This window comes from Mus musculus, chromosome 8 (assembly GCF_000001635.26).
Source record: "Mus musculus strain C57BL/6J chromosome 8, GRCm38.p6 C57BL/6J".
NCBI classification, from domain to species: domain Eukaryota; kingdom Metazoa; phylum Chordata; class Mammalia; order Rodentia; family Muridae; genus Mus; species Mus musculus.
The window spans coordinates 67,197,354-67,214,365 of NC_000074.6; the positions used below are offsets into that span (position 1 = coordinate 67,197,354).

The window sequence follows — 17,012 nt, forward strand, 5'->3', positions numbered from 1 at the left end:
TTTCATTGCAGTATATTTTTAAAATAGTCATTGTCAATAGGAATACTGTTAAAAACTAAAGATTTAAACATGGTGATCAGTTACCAATATTTATGTCTGTTTATCAAACAAAAAATATGGATGCATAATAGACATTTAGTATATTTATCATGAGCTAAACCAGCTTATGACTATTTGCATACTATATGTCACAGGCTATATATATACCCCATTTTTTGATAGGTGTTATCATTTTTACTGGTACAATTCATTATCAACCCCACTTCCTGGTGCTCAGCATTGGTTTGTCACATGTACTCCACATTACCTGTCAGTGATCACAGTCAGAAATCTTCTGTCCGTACACAGCTTTAATAATACTGCAATTCTTTATCTAGCTGTGGAGCTGTTATTCTACTGTGTTCTCTCTCTGTCTCTGTCTCTCTCTCTCTCTGTCTCTCCCTCTCTCTCTCCCTCTCTCTCTCTTTGTCTCTTTTTTGTATATCTGTCTCTTTCTCTTTGCTTGTCTGTATCTCTCTCTAACTCTCTGTGTCTCTATCTTACTGTTTCTCTGTCTCTGTTTCAGTCTCTCTCTTCTCTCTCTGTCTCCTTCTATGTATGTGTGTGTGGAGAGACGACAGAGTCAGAGAGAAAGAGAAACAGAGGAAAACACAGAGAGATGAAACACATTTCTTGGGCCTGTCTCTTGCTTAACAAGAGCCACATTTTCTTTCTTTCAAGCTCCCAACTCTGAATGTACCATGAAACTTTTTTCTAAACTTACTCACCCATTACCTGTTGAAGTAGAAATTTCTAGTTTCTCTGGAGTCTCAGTTGTGTCATTTGATGTTTTTTTCTGGAAGCTGTCTTATGTTGTGCTGAAGCAGATATGTGAGAGACAGACACTTGAGAGGATATGTGATATTTGGAAAGAGTTAGTTAAGAGACATCGTTAGTTAGCACTGCTGGCCTTTGCTGATCTTCATTTGTCATGAGTTTGTAGAAAGAAAAGAGTCAAATAACTTCTCATGGTATTCCAGCTGCTTCTTGGTGCTTCTGTAGATTTGTGCCAATTCAGCAAACCATTGCAGTTTCTTCTGGATCCAGCCACTGCTAATGATTAGTATTTGGCATTTGCTGATTGGACTGGACTACCATTACTGATTCATATTTGAAACTGCACCAAAGAACTGCTTCTAAAGAGGTTCACATCCTCCTTGTCCTATTAACCTTCTTATTCCCATACCTTTGGTTGGGCTAGAAGGGAGATTGAAGCATTTGGAAACCCTTATTAAAATAGGTTTTGAAAAACATAAGCCTACAGTGTGTGGTCATTGAATCAGTGGGAGTTTTATATAACTGTGAGTATCAGTAAGTCCCCTAACTCTTGAGTTAAAGCCAACCTGAGGCTCAAAAGTCTCAGCTTCTGTTAGGACTCCCTTTCTCTGTGATTTCAACTTTGTGGATTCCGACATGACAGGAAGATCCAAACTGCCCTATAGTTTCATAAGAAATATGCTATTTGATATATTTTTCAATACTTTTATTGGGTGACCTCTAAGTTTACAATTATACATGGATCTCTAGGCAAGAAAGGACCCTGTAACAGGTTGAGGCTGGAATACAAGCCTATTGCTCTTTTGGACTTGTGACTCAGGAGGACAAGAGATGATAATGGATACCAGGTACAGAGATGGGAAATGGTACTTGATGCTTATACTGAGTATACAGTCTCTTCTCTTCTTTAGCTGCTATGTCCTCCAGAAGCTCATACTGATTACAACCAAGAGCACCTCTTCAGTCTTGATTTCCTTTGGAAAGAAAGAGTGAGGTACACCACAAGAGTAAGAAGAAAATGTATGGAAGAGAATTAAGTGTGCATTACACAGATCCCTTCCATTTGGCTTACCTTGGCCTAGTGGTAGCTCTCAATGGAAGGTCTCTGTTCTCTGTGGTGCCAGCTGCCCCTCTCCTCTGCCTTAGTGCTTAGCAATGTGATAGTTCTTCCACTGTCAGCCTCTGCTTACTTCTTTAGCTCTGTGCTTCCTTGTCCTTGCTCATTTTATGGTGAGTCTCTGTAAATACACACACAGCTAAAATCATCTTGATCTTAGTGTGCCATCTGTTCCATGTTATGACAGACTGAAGGAAAAATTAAAGAAAGTAAGTAGTTCCCACTCATCTGGAAGTAAGGAGGAAGAGTATGACAGCATATCTACTGGGGGACAGAAGCAAAAGGCACAAGACTTGTGAATAGTAAACAATTTCAGAAAAAGTGACTTCCATATGTTGATGTGGAAGAATGTAAAGTATTGTAGATAGTAAGCAGGCTCGGACCTTAATGAAGATGCAGAGAAACATCTATCAAAGTAGCGAAGGATGTGTGATGGATTAGGTTAAGGAATATGTGATACTACAAATATCATCATCATCATCCCTTACCATCATCATCACTATCACTACTGTATTAGAATTTATATCATTATGATAAAATATCATGACCAAAAGCAACTCAGAGAAAACTGAGCTTGTTTGGCTTGTACTTCCAGAACACAGGCCATCATCTCGGGAAGTCAAAGAAAGAACTCGAGGAACCTGGAAGCAGAAACTGAAATAGAAACCATAGAGGAATGTTTAATGCTGGCTTCCTCATCATGACTTGTTCAAATGACTTTTTCATACAACCCAAGACTACTTGATCAGGGTTAGCACAACTCCAAGTAAATGAGACCCTCCCACTTTCATCATCAAGAAAATGTGTCACAACTTTCTGTACAGACTGATTTTTTTGAAGACGTTTTTCTCAGCTGAGGTTCTTTCCTCTCAGATGATTCTAGCTATATCAATTTGACCAAAAACTAGCCAATACAATGACATTAATCCTCACTATTATCAAACTCTAGCAGCACCAATCACCACCTTCATCTTCATCACCATCTCATCACCATAATCAATTCTCATCACCATAATCATTAGCAGTAGCAGTGAGTACCTTCAGTAACATAGAAATGACAATAATAGTACTATTATTAAGAATGCTGTAAGAGACAGGAGTATGCTATATTTGCAGATAGGAGCCTAGCATTATCATCATCATAAAGGCTTCACCCAGCAACTGATGTAAACTGATGCAGAGACTCACAGCCAGACATTAGAAGGAGCTTGGGGAATCCTGTGGAAGAAGAGGAGGTATAGGAGCCACAGGGGTTAATGATACAACACTAATCTTGGCTCACAGAGGCTCAGACTGAACTGCCAACCAGGGAGTACACATGGAACTGATATAGGCCCTTTGCACATATATAAACATTTTTTACAGCTGGGTCTTCATATGGAACTCCTGACAGTAGTAGCAGTGGCTTTCTCTGGCTCTGTTTCCTGCCTTTGGGACCTCTTCCATCTACTAGGCTTCCTTGTCTAGCCTCAATAGGAGAAGATGTGGCTAGTCTTACTGCAACTTGCTATTCCAAGGCTGTTTGATACCCATGGGAGGCCTCCCCTCTCCTGAGAAGAAAGGGAGAAGAGTGGATGAGGAGGGGTGGAAGGGAAAGACTGGGAGGAGAGGTAGGAGGGGAAACTGCTGTTAATTAATTCATTCATTAATTTAAAAAGGAAGTAATCCTCCATTTTGGACAAAGCCAAAGTTGCAAGACTTGTTTGGGAAAATGGGTGTTTGACTATATAGAAAAACAATAAATTGAAATTGACAGAAAATGGAGATAATATAATATAGAATCCTCAGATGACAGTAAAGGTTTTGAGAAGTAGAAAAACATGTCCTCACTCAACTACAAATATTTATTTGCTTTCTTTTATATGTCAGGCACTCAGATAGATACAGAGGCTGTGTCAGTGAGCAAAAACAACAAAGTCTCATTTTTAAACTACCTTTATTCATGGCTGTATGAACAGCTTGTGAATAGGATTATTGTTCTTATAATTTTATCTCTTCTTGGCTGTTCAGCAAATTAAACTAAGCAATACTTTAAAATGTCAGTGTTCTCGGCTACATTATCCCACTTTTCAATCTGTATTTAATCATCAAAGAAGTATGTTTCATTAATATGAGCACATAAACTTAAAAAGCAGGACCAAAAAAGGGAAAAATATTGCTACTTATCAAGGGGACAGATGATATTGGAACTGAAATGATTAAAGCTGACGGCAGTAAGGGACAGGACTTTTAGTTCACCAAAGCTCTTATTTCTCCACAAGTCTGGTCTTACTGGGCAAGTAGAAATCAAGATTATAATGGTTTAAATTAAAGGGCACTCTCCTTTGTAAGTGATCAGTCCAGTGTGATTTCTTACTCCTCCAAAACTCCAGTCCCCTGTTCCCTTAAATATTAACCCACTTTATATATGAATCTCAGGGTAAAACAATAGTGTATTTAAAATTTTTTCTTATTTAAAAATAAAAAAAACTATTTTTATTTGTATTTCTAGTGTTTTTAAACTGTGAACAAAGACGGGGTCCTTTACTAATTATTATAAGTTTCTCTAAGTTACTTTACTAACTATAGTACCCTATACTATTCTATTACTATACTAAGTATAGTACAATAAGTTACTCCATATAACTATACTAGGTAAGTATGGTATGTTAAGGTACCTTAGTTTTATTTTTGATTTTTATATTCAGTTCTTAAAAACACATTTAAAACAGTACGAAGAGTTAAACAGGACCTGATCGGGTTTCCATTTATGTCCATTTACTAACTAACCAGAAGAATGAAATACTAGGCCAATCAAAATGTTGTGTGCTAAAAATGTAAGGGGAAGACACATTGATGGGATGTCAGATGCTAGGCAACATAGATGGAGTGCATCCCCTATGGACTTGTAGATATGGGTTAAGTCCTGCGTATTAGCAGAGATAGATTATGATGTGCTGAGTCCTACTTCTCTGTTGTAACATTTGTCTCTCCCAAAGAGGTGAATCAACTTGTATTTTTCCATCACCCTTAGAGATAGTAGATATTTAATTTGAATATAATTTTTCTTTCATTTTGCTTTACTTTAACAAACTGGATGGCAAATCTTCTTGAGATGTTAAGGTTTATTTAAATGCATGAAATTTTACATTCATATTTATGGAAATTATAAAATCTGTATCCCTACAGAAGATAGAAATGTAGGCTGACTTAAATTATGTTTTCATTTTGATGGTTGTTTGGGGCCAAGATTGTAGGTACACATTTTGATATGCTGATTTAAAATTTACTCTAGCATATATTAAAAATTTTGGATAATAAATCCCTTTCATCTTGGGCTTTTTCCCCCAGCCAAAAGAATAAAAATATTAACCCTGCTTTTATAACTAGTGTAAAAAATTTTTAATCTTTTTTATCCATTCTATTAGCTTCTGCCCAGAGTTATCTGAGGGCATCCAAATTAAGGGATTGCCAGGGTCAGACTATCCTGTGGTAATATCTTCTGTGGGATTGTAGGGAATTACATTAGTTGTTGGTTGAAATTGGAGAGTGCAGTCCACTGTGGGTGGTGACAGTGTTCCTAGGTTGTATGAGAAGGCTGGCTGAGCAGAGACCAGAGAGAGAAATCCAGTGAGCAGGTTTCCTCTATGGCTCTTGTTTCTGCGCTTGCTTGAGTTCCAGCCCTGACTTCTGTGAAGACAGACTATAACTTGGAAGTATAAACCAAATGAACATAGAAACAGAGAGCAAACTGAATGTGCTTCCATTGTCTGAGTTAAAATAAAGTTGAGGAAAAAAACCATAGAATTATTTACTTTGCATACAAAACATTATTGGTGGCTTTACTCCACAGCATTAAATGAATGTTAACATGGCTCTATCTCATGGTGAGAATCCTACTCTAATCAAACTCTCCAAGAGGCCTTTCTTACCCTAACTTAGAAGTATGCAAGCTTCTCTTGAAATGCAAATGCCTAATTATCTGTAAGGATTATTTATTGCAACGAGTTCTAAATAATTATTGGCTTTTAAATACATATCTAAAATATCATACATTATTTGTAAAATCATCAGAATTAACATAGATTATCTGGCATACTTTCAATGTGAGCTTTGTTGGCTCCTTGATTAACTTTGAAGACAAATGTAGACATTTAAAAAACATTTTTAATATTTGTTTTATATAATATTTATAATTTGTAATATTTTTTAAGAAAATAATTATTTTATTGTTTAATTTTATGAAAGCAACACTTGTAAGAACAGGCCATGCTAATTTACATGTGTCTTATCGCACTTAATATCATTGATAGTTAATTTTTTTATTAATCTGTCTTTCATTGAAACTTCAGATTTCCATTGTTCTTTTCTGAAGGCCGATATTTCGTACTTTTGCTTATCCTCCTCTTTCTCTACTTCCCTTCCTTCAGCCGCTCTTCTTATCCCCCTTCCCTTTTTCCTCCTCCAACTGCTCTTCTGCTGTGCTGGGAACCAATCCTGGAGCTTGCATATGCTAAACAAGTGCTCTTTCTCTTAGCTGTATCCCCAGCTCTCACTGCCAGTATCCTAAAGATCTCCCAAAGGATACTGTGCCTACAACAGAAAAATAAATACATGCAATTCCAAGATACTACATCTAGCTTTCAATGATACATGCATATGTATAATATATGTATATATGGCCTAACAACTGTAAAAATATGTCATTAATCAAAGTATTGACTTATTAATGATTTAAACATATCAGACTCTTAGGTATTCTGATGAAAATTGCTGAAAACATTTGAGAAGAATTTCAATTAGCACAGCCAGTTTCAGTCCCAGCTCCTTCTGCACCCATGACAGCCATGCTGGATGACTACTCTGCATGGAAAAGTCTGTAAGCAGAAGATGGATTTACATGAATTGGGGGACTAAAGTAAACTCGCTTAGACAGCAAAGCTGCACTTCATGGAGAGATAAAAAGCTAAATCCTATCCATTCATTTCTAAGAAGAATTTTGTTAAATGTCGGCCAAAGAGGCATTAAACAACAGAACATGAAATTGGAACACAAAGGTCAGCATGTACCTCAGGATAAAGTGACATGGACACATTGGGATGACATAGCTGCTATCATTAGGACCAGCTGATGGGGGACCTGCTAAACTAAGTGCATACATTTAGATTTGCTTTTAACATTGTATTCAATTTCAGGGTACTTGCACCACTTCATTGCCAGTAGACCCCATCCATAGCATCAGGCTGGCTGTTTCTGGCTATGAAGTCTTGGAAAACAATTATGATTGTATTTGAGATATGATGAATTTTGAGAATTTCTACCAGAGATAATAGAAAGCAAAAGAAAACCAGTTCTGGACTCCATTTTTCCCAGGAAGAATTGACCTTTGCTGAAGGAAAGGAGACATTGTAGTGGGAATCATCATAGCTGTGGAGAAAGCAACAGCAGCAACACATTCTGCACAAAACTCTGTGAACAAGAAGTCAGGGGTGGCCTTTAGAGCCTTCAGAGTGGATAATTAAGCCAGAAATCACAGCACACATACACGAAAATGCACAACTGCGTATCGTCTATACATACATGTCTGTGAATGCATACACAAATGGAGAGACTCTGTATGGGAAGAGCAAGGAAGTATGCAGCTATATTAAAGAGATGAACTTTATTTTTATCCTAAGTTAAACTTTGGAAATTGTATCCTAAAAAAATTGTACTTTATAAGATGGAATGGGTTTATACTAAGCCTTAACTCACTTCCTGAAACTTTCCACTCCATAAATAATGTCAGTAGTAGAAGCATTTAGCTAGCAAAAAAAAAATGAGATGAAAGATTTTGACAGGAAATATTATATGACTCATTGGACATTCAGAGAAAATTAGTAAGACACTAATTCATCATGGTGCCATTTCAGATAATGCAAAGAACAGTACATTTTTAACCATGATGACAATGCTGACAGAGCCTAAATTAAAAGTCTGAAGACATAATAAATATGACAGATTATAGTTAATATATATGTATATATATATACTTTAGAGTTTTAGAGAATGGCTACCTAGCTACAGTACAAGCACATAAAAAGGTTTTAGTATCATAATTTGCTTACTAATGGAATACAAGCTCATCCAAATAATTGATAGCCACTGTGTCAAACTGTATTAGCTAATTGATTACCTAGGAGATCTTTGACTTGTGCTACATACCAGAGTTAAAACAAGGAACAAGAGAGAGACACTGTACCTGTCCTCAAGTTATTTATGTTAGAGTTGATACTAGTGGTGAGTAAATAGGCAGCCCTAAAGAAGTGTAGTGGGCACAGCCGTCACTGGTGTGCTTCTCTGTTGGAGAACAATGGAAACTTCACACATGGTTATAAAGAACTATCATCCATGTGAAATCTAGATGAGAAGATACATTGAATCAAACAAAGAGGTGCATAAGATCCACACATATGCTGTCCTGAGAATTATGGATGTTCCAGGGTTCCATAGGAGGTTTCTACCACACCAACAGGACTCTGGAAATTATGAAACATTTACAACAGTGTTGAGAAATATAGGATGGGGTGTGGACACTGTTATGGAGAAGAGAAACCTGAGTAGTGGAGCTAGAATAAATAAGTCCTACAGACAGCCTAAGCCTTGTTTCTTATTCATGCCGTTTACCAGTTTGTTATAAAACCATGGTCCCAGCTTTTATGATAAAATACTTCTTTAAAATCTAGCAGAATAGCTTAACTTCATGACAAATAAAAAATGTCTTAACCAACAGTCAGTTGTGAGGTCAATCATGGGACTTTAGGCAATCTCAAACAGGCTTTGGATGTGTTATGTCCCAGGGGCTGCAACTGTCTCTCCTGAGAATCAGAATGTCTTTTGTGGCTAATATCCATGATGTGCAAATATGTTAATTGTGATATATCAAAAGTGAGGCACAAGGGCACTTCCCACACATGCACACTCCCCAAGGGTCTGTGTCACTCTACTTCTGGGCTTTTCTAAAGGGAATGGAACAAAATACCCCAAATAGAGATCCAGTCAATTATAATTGGGAGGATTAAGGGATCACCTTACTCCATGAATAGTCTATCACCTCATAAATATTCATAAAATGACTTTGAAATCCTCAATTTAAAAGCTACTCTGTTGATGCCTTTCACTTGGGCATATCGCTCCAGTCTCCTTTAGGAATGCCTTATTTGCTGTGCTGAATAAACTTCTGTTTCAACTATCTGACTCTTGATTGAACTCTTTTTTTATCAGAAGGCAAGAACTAGGAGATGCTTACAGAATTGTAACTATAAATACAATGGGTCATGTGCTTATTATTCTGCTTAATGGGTATTCTGACAAAAATATAATTAGAGAGTTTGGACATGATATCTATTCTTGAGTATCAGTTTGATTGAACTGGGAATAACTGATATTCTTGGGAAGGGTATTTTCTAGAAGGATCAACTGAAGTGGGCAGTGTATTCTACCAGCACCTCAGATATACAGAGATCTGGACAGAGGCAAGAACACCTCTGCCTGACAACTTTGGCTTCTTGTCACTTAGCACTTAGCTCTATACTGTCATTGCTGCAGCTCTGGAACTGGCACCAGAGTCTCGTTTCTTTGTTTTTCCACCATGGACAGAGGAGTGAACACTCTCACAGTGGCCCTGGCCCTCTTCATTCTTGTATCAGCACTGCTGAGATGTTCAGGTTATGGATGGAGCATCTACTGTTTCTCATTCAACCTCTCCATCATGCAGATAACTTATTGGATTTCCAAAAGAATATCATGTAAACCAATATAATAAATCCTGCTCATAATACATACCCATTCTGCTGACTCTGTTCCACTATAGAACCCTGTGCAACTAATACAGTGACATAAACAGTGACATAAAAGTGAATTATAACTGGTAAAAGCTTTCTTCGGAGCAAACAATAAAAGTATTATGTCCTACAACAGAAGTATAGAGAAAAGTCCAACAAAGGTTTAACCCTCAACCAAATTAGATCTCCTACATAGAGGTCAAAACCCTGCTTGTGAAAAAATAGAAAAATGACTTATGTTTTGATTAACTAAAGTTCTTGAATCTACAGATTTTCCTGACCTTGTGAACCTGCAGAAATTGATGTTTTTTTAATATGATCAGCTGGTGTGTTGCCATTATTGGCAGATGATACAGACAGCTCTGTCCCACAGAGTAGCATGCATTCCTTTAATAATTGTCCACAGAAGGACAGTGATCATGTTAGTTGATCGCATAACCTGTCTACATCTTTAAAATAAGGCAGAGATGGCAGCCATGATGAATTACTAGACCTAGACAATAGGTACTAACAGAAGTTATGGAGGAAAGTTCGGGATCATAGAGTTTGTACATGAATAGGGTTTTCACAAGCTAAGAAACAGAATATTGGTATAAAAGCATGCTTTCTCGATACATGAATTAATGCCACAAGAAAGACCCATTAAACTCTCTGAACCGAGCTCATAGTAAAGTTGGAGCTCAGACTAGATAACATTAAAAACATGAGATCTCAAGTGAAAAACTGTAGAAGCTGAAGACTAAAAGACAAACGTAGATAGGTAGGTCGGCATATATGTTATATGCGTGTGTGTGTGTGATAAATAGATATAGATGATACAGATTATATATATATAATATATATAATCTCTCTCTCTCTCTCTCTCTCTCTCTATATATATATATATATAGAGAGAGAGAGAGAGAGAGATTGAATGAATCTATAAACTCTGTTGTACACTTTTAATAGCACATAATTTACAAGCAATGTGATGTTAACTCTAAGAGAGTTAGCTACATTCAGTGGTGCCTTTGCTGTTTGGGACAGGCTGACGAAAGACGTTTTTGAAATCCTGTGAAAGAAAGAAAGAAAGAAAGAAAGAAAGAAAGAAAGAAAGAAAGAAAGAAAGAAAGAAAGAAAGAAATAAGGAAGGAAGGAAGGAAGGAAGGAAGGAAGGAAGGAAGGAAGAAAGGAAGGAAGGAAAGAAGGAAGAAGTCCTGGGTTTGAACAAGGCAATAGGGTTAATAGAATGCCCTCTTTCCAATAGAGGCTGGACTGCAATATTTAACTCTGTAAGCAATTATTGTATTAAGTAGTAGGTCATTGTGGCTATCAAGTACATTTGACCTTCAGAGAATTATGAAGCTACAGCAGTTGGCTAACATTTCAAAGTGTCTCTTCAGCCAAAAACAAGGGCACTGTTCAAACTGCACATTCAAAATTAAGGAAAGATCATTGGTTGTTAAGAAAAGTCACATCTATAATTTTAAAAAAGCAGCAAATAAGAGAAGAGGAAAGAAAAGGAGAAACAGGAAAAGAAAGAAGATATATTTATGAACTCTGTGCTGTTTCTGGACTTCCATCATGACATTGACTTTCTGTTTTATAGCAGACCATACAGGAGCTAACTTACTGATTCTCCTGAGGGACTGTTAGCTTAAAGGCTGAAATTAGGGATGCAAAGACAGATATATATTTCATTTTCAAATGGGACATAGGAACACATTCCTGGAGCTGGAGAAATGGCCTAGTGGTTAAGGGCACTGACTGCTCTTCCTGAGGATCCACGTTCAATTTCCAGCATTCACATTCCAGCTCACACCTGTCTGTAACTCTAAGATGTGACACCCTCACACAGACATAATACATGCAGACAAAACACCAATGTGCATAAAATAAATAAATAATTATAAAAAGAAACACATATTCTTGTGAGGCAAGACTGGGAGCTGGAAGCAACCAATTCGGTGTCTAGCTAGTATATTTTTAGAGACGTAAGAAAAGCTTCTTTTCTTCTATTTTAACTTACTCTTTCTGCCATTTGTTGGGAGATGCTTCTATGGGAGTGTCTCATCGTTCTTCTAATCTAGGCAGAAGACATTCATAGCTTTGTTCATGTTGTCATGGAATTTTTGTCAAGGGTAGTTGTCGTAGTGAAGAGCTATCCAGCTCAGACATCCAATTTGTTTCTTGATCAAAATAATAAAAATGACATCTTCAGTATTGCCCAAGTTTCTTTGATTTGCTTGCAGTTTCTCATTAATTTAGGGTTTTTCTCAGCTGGATGCAACCCGGTGGGCAGGAAACCTGATTGAAGAGAGATCAGTAGTAAACATGGATAAATCTCTCTACACCTTTATGTTAATGAACTCTCCATCTTGGTGACAAAGTATCTGATCAAAAAAACTTAAGGAAGAAAGATTTTGCTCAGGGTTTCAGAGGTTTTAGTCCATGGGTACAGAAAATCTCGTTAGGAAAGTAGAGGCAATTGCTCATTTTGTGCTGTCAGAAAGCCAATCAAAATGAGCAAGACGTTTGAGAGAAGATGTGTCCTCAAAGACACAGCTCTGTTTACCTAGTTGCTCTACTTAGGCCTTTACTCAATAGTCTAATCTTCTATGAATTCATGAATGGCTCAATCCTCTAATGACATTAGCACCTCAAGGCCCCACCTCAAAGCCTTGCTACATTGAAGACCAAGCCATCAATTCATGAGTCCTTGGAGTATTCTATGTATAAACCTCAACACCTTTTGACCTTGCAATTCCCTGACAGCTCTTCCAAGAAGTCTCTAGGACTGAGTATATTCCACTGCTCAGATGTCTACTCTACAATGAAGCTTGTTATGAAGCAGCAGCTGGTCCACCAGTGCCTCAGTTCTGTGGATTTACATTGTCAATTACAGCTCTCAACTTGTGATTCCAAAACAAAGCATCATTAACATTTAATTCATTCTTAGGCACTTTTGTAGAGAAAACTAAGGTATTTTACAGGTTATTTAACTTCCAAGGACATATGCTTCAGAAAGTGAGAATCAAAAATATAATAAAGAGGAAAAAATGTTAAGCTACATTGCTTCTTACCACCTAAATTCTTATTCCATATCTAAGGATCTCTGGCTTATGGATCCAACTGGAAATGACTGCTCCCTTTAGATGAAGGTAAGTCAACATTCTCCCAGAAATGGGAAGGTAAAATGTTCCTTGGAGGTCATAATTAGGTAGTGATATGGTTATAGATATGAAGTGCTTCATCTCAAGGCACTTACGTGTTGTAAGCTTAGTACCCTGTTGGAAGAACTAAGACATAATGATGATGAAGGAGGTAACATAGTCAATGTACTAATCCACTAATGAGTTTTTACTGTGTGACTATAAATATGGTGTAGTTGGAGCAAGAAAATCATTGGAGTATAACCATGAAGGGAATATCTTGCCTGTGACCTGATTCCTCCCCCCTCTTCTCTCTCTCATTCATGATTACCATTATGTGAGCATATTTCTTTTTCTATGGTGTTCTTCTATAATGTATTTTCTCTTTCCATGACATAGTTTCTCATCACTGAACCAGAAGCCAGTGATCTAAGTGAATGTTGAAACTTCTGAAGCCATGAGCTCAAATCAATCTTTCTTCCTATGAGATTGATTTTTCTCAAATATTTTGTCACAGGGATGATATACCCTAACACAGGTGCATCATTTAAAATATTAAATATACTATATATAATATAGTATATGTGTATGCATGCATGTTTGTATATATGTTCATTAATATATGTGTATATGTCATATATTTATATATATTATATATTGCATTGTAATTACAAACACACACATATATATACATACATATATACATGATATATATGATATGTACACATAATATATAATAGTTCATGAAATAACATATATACTATATATATTATATATTAAACACCTGATTTTTTATGAAGAAGCCATAAATACACGCTTGAAGAAAGAAAACATCTTCAATAAATGGTGTAAGTCAAATTTCATGCCTTCAAGTAGAAGAATTCAAGTAGTTTATTATGCCAGACAAAATTAAACTCCAAATAGATTATCAAGTCAGATACAATGAAACTGATAGAAGGGAAATTGGAGAATTGCCTTGAACACATTGGCACAGAAGACTACCTGAACAGAACACTGATAACATAGGCAATAAGATCAACAACTGATAAATGAAACTGCAAAGCTTCTGTAAGACAAAGGACATCAACCATCGAACAAAGTTGGCAATATACTGAATGGGAAAAGATTTTTTTATCCACTACACATCCATATTTTACATATATTTTAACTGATATCTAAAATATATAAAGAACTACACAGAATGAATATCAAGGAAACAACTAAAAGTTTAATATGTAGTACAAAATGAAACAGAATTCTCAAAGGAGGAAAATCTATCGACTAAGGAGCACTTAAAAATGTTCAACATTCTTAGTCATCAGGAAAATTCAAATTAAAGCTACTCTAAAATTTCATCTAACACTAGTCAGAATGGCCAAAATCAATCAAGCAAACAACAGCTTATGCTGGCAAGAGAATGGAGTATATGGAAAACTCATCCATTGCTGTTGCGAGTGCAAACTTGTACAGCCACTATACACATCAGTTTGTTGGTGCCTCAAGAAAATGGAAATATATATTCCTCAAGCTCTAGCTATAGCACTCTTTAGCATATAACCAAAGAACACTTTTTCCTACCACTGAGACACTTGATTAACCACTGTTATTACTTTAATTATAAAAGCCAGAAATTGGAAAACAGCCTAGATGTCAGTCAGGGGATGAATAAATTAATTTTTAGATTTACATAACAGAATATTATATTGCAACCTTTAAAAAAGTAAAATAATGAAACTTGCAAGTAAATGAATAGACTTGAAGAAAATCAACCTAAATGAGGTAACCAAGAACCAGAAAGACAATCATGGTATTTGCTTGTATGTAGATATTAGATGTTAAGTTTTTGATAAGCAGGCTATAATCCATATATCCACAGAAGTTAGTTATAGAATAAAGGACTAGGGAAGGATAAGATCACCCTAAGAAAAGAGAAATAGAATAGATAGTTATGGATGGATGGGAGAAAGGGGACTGGAATGGGACGGTTAAATGGGGATGGGGGGAACACAGGAAAGCGGGTTGTATGGAAACTTAATGCAGTAGCAGCTTCCTAAAATGTAGACAGATATGAAGATGACCTAAATGAAATTGCAAATAACAGAGGAGATGGAGCCCCATATGGCCATCTCTTGCCACCAAATGAAATTTCCAGTGCTAGGAATGGGTTATATATAATTGAGTTGTTGGCCAAAGGAGTTCCACGGAAACCCCCAAATAATCCAGGCTATTGCCAACGCTATTGGTTACTCTCCACAAACTGATGGTAAGGCCTCATTGCTGAGGACAATTCCTATACTACTCACTGAACACAGAGAAGTAGAGCTGATAGCTACCTAGAGTCTTCACCCCTATGGACTGATGTTCATGGCACTGGAAGATACTCTGGATGCTACCAATGAAAAAATCTAAACACCAACCAATCTGCAATGGTGTCTAGCCTACAAGATGCACCAGTACAATAGTGACACAAAGCTTCTGGGAGTGACAAAGCACTATACAATTGTATTTAAGTCCCACTTCATGAGATGGGACCCATATCCAACAGTTCTTGGGTAGCCAAGAGCCTGAAACTAGATAAGCCAAGGGCCTATGGGAAAACTAAATTCTACTGTTATGCTAAAAGAATATGTCAATAAAGTACTCCTAATGACATTCTGTGATAACTATAAACCAACATCTTGCTCAGCCATCATCAAAGATGCTTCCTCCTGCAACATATGGGAACAAACACAGAGACGACAACCAGGCATTCTGCACAGAGAGAGAGAGACACATTGGAACACTCAATCCTAAATAGGATTTCTCCATCAAATTCTTCCCTTTACAGCTCAGTGAACCCCATGTGAGAGGAGGTATAAAAGAGTGTAAGAGCCGGAGGGAATGATGGATACAGAAGAAACAAAACATTCCAACCCCAGCAGGACTGACATACGTCTGAACTCACTGTGACTGTGGCAGCATGCACCAAGACTTCACAGTTCTGTGTCTGATGGTGTCACAGCACTGAAAGAAGTGAACTCAAACGGCAGTTCCTAACCCAAAATGTGTCAGTATTCTGTGTTAGGTGGAATGAGAGAAGAAAGGGAGACACTCAAGGATGAAATAAGGCTTTGCCTTAATCACATGTGTGTTCTTAGGCCCAAGGGCCTCTTCCATCCTTGTGAGGGGGCTTTCTAAGCTTCTCTCCTTTACTTGGAGGAGCATACATACATACATACATACATACATACATACATACATACATAAAGCAAGGTAGCAAGCAAGCAAGCAACAAAAAAAAAAAGAAGAAGAAGAAATAAGGTTTTGGAGCAGGAAGGAATAACTTCTGTGGACTGAACCTTGCAAAAGTGCTTTTTTTATTGATTGTTACACAAAAAACATCATTAAAAATCTATTTCCACATTCCAGAAGCTTTTATCTGACCAAGGAATTGTCCGAAGGAACCACTACCTAAGCAATTCTCAGCCTTTACAAGACTTTCTGGTTTTCCAAGTGTCTTAGTTAGGGTTTTACTGCTGTTAACAGACAACATGACCAAGGCAACTCTTATAAAAGACAACATTTAATTGGGGCTGGCTTACAGGTTTAGAGGATCAGTCCACAAACATCAAAGCAGGAAGCATGGCAGCATCCAGGCAAGCATGGTACAGGAGGAACTGAGAGTTCTACATCTTCATCTGAAGGCTGTTAGCAGAATACTGACTTCCAGGCAGCTAAGATGAGGGTATTAAACCCCACACCCACAGTGAGACACCTACTGCAACAAAGCCACACCTTCTAATAGTGCCACTCACTGGACCGAGCTTATGCAAACCATCAAACTAGGAGTATCTTAGGACTGAAGTCATGCAAAGGCTCAGACGTTCCCATAGGAAGAGCAATCCCATGAATCTCAGATAACAATCACTGATTATTTATAAAAGATTACTTCAAAACCTACGTTTGCCATTACATCTGGCATTACACATGGATGCCATATACAAGAGATGCTCTACTAAATTTTCCATTATAAGAAGCTATCTTCAATTAATAACCACTCACAGTCAGTGGGCTGCTGAATTGTCCTGTTGACTGTGTCCTTTGCCTTACAGAAGCTTTCCAGTTTCATGAGGTCCCATTTATCACTTGTTGATCTTAGAACTTGAG

At 37.1% G+C, this 17,012-nt stretch overlaps 1 long non-coding RNA gene and 1 other non-coding gene across 2 annotated transcripts in view; both read right to left on the reverse strand.

The window, feature by feature from the left end:
• Positions 1-1,592: 1,592 nt before the first annotated feature.
• The window catches only part of Gm32623, a 36,362-nt gene continuing 20,942 nt past the window's right edge, over positions 1,593-17,012 (reverse strand). Inside the window, exons 3-5 of the long non-coding RNA XR_379052.3 lie at positions 11,744-12,021; positions 1,889-2,054; positions 1,593-1,790 (exon numbers count right to left, since the gene is read on the reverse strand). This is a non-coding gene — a long non-coding RNA (predicted gene, 32623). The remainder of the gene's footprint in view (positions 1,791-1,888; positions 2,055-11,743; positions 12,022-17,012) is intronic.
• Gm24274 lies at positions 15,943-16,066 on the reverse strand. Its single transcript, XR_003947725.1, has one exon. It is a non-coding gene; the product is annotated as a U6atac minor spliceosomal RNA (small nuclear RNA).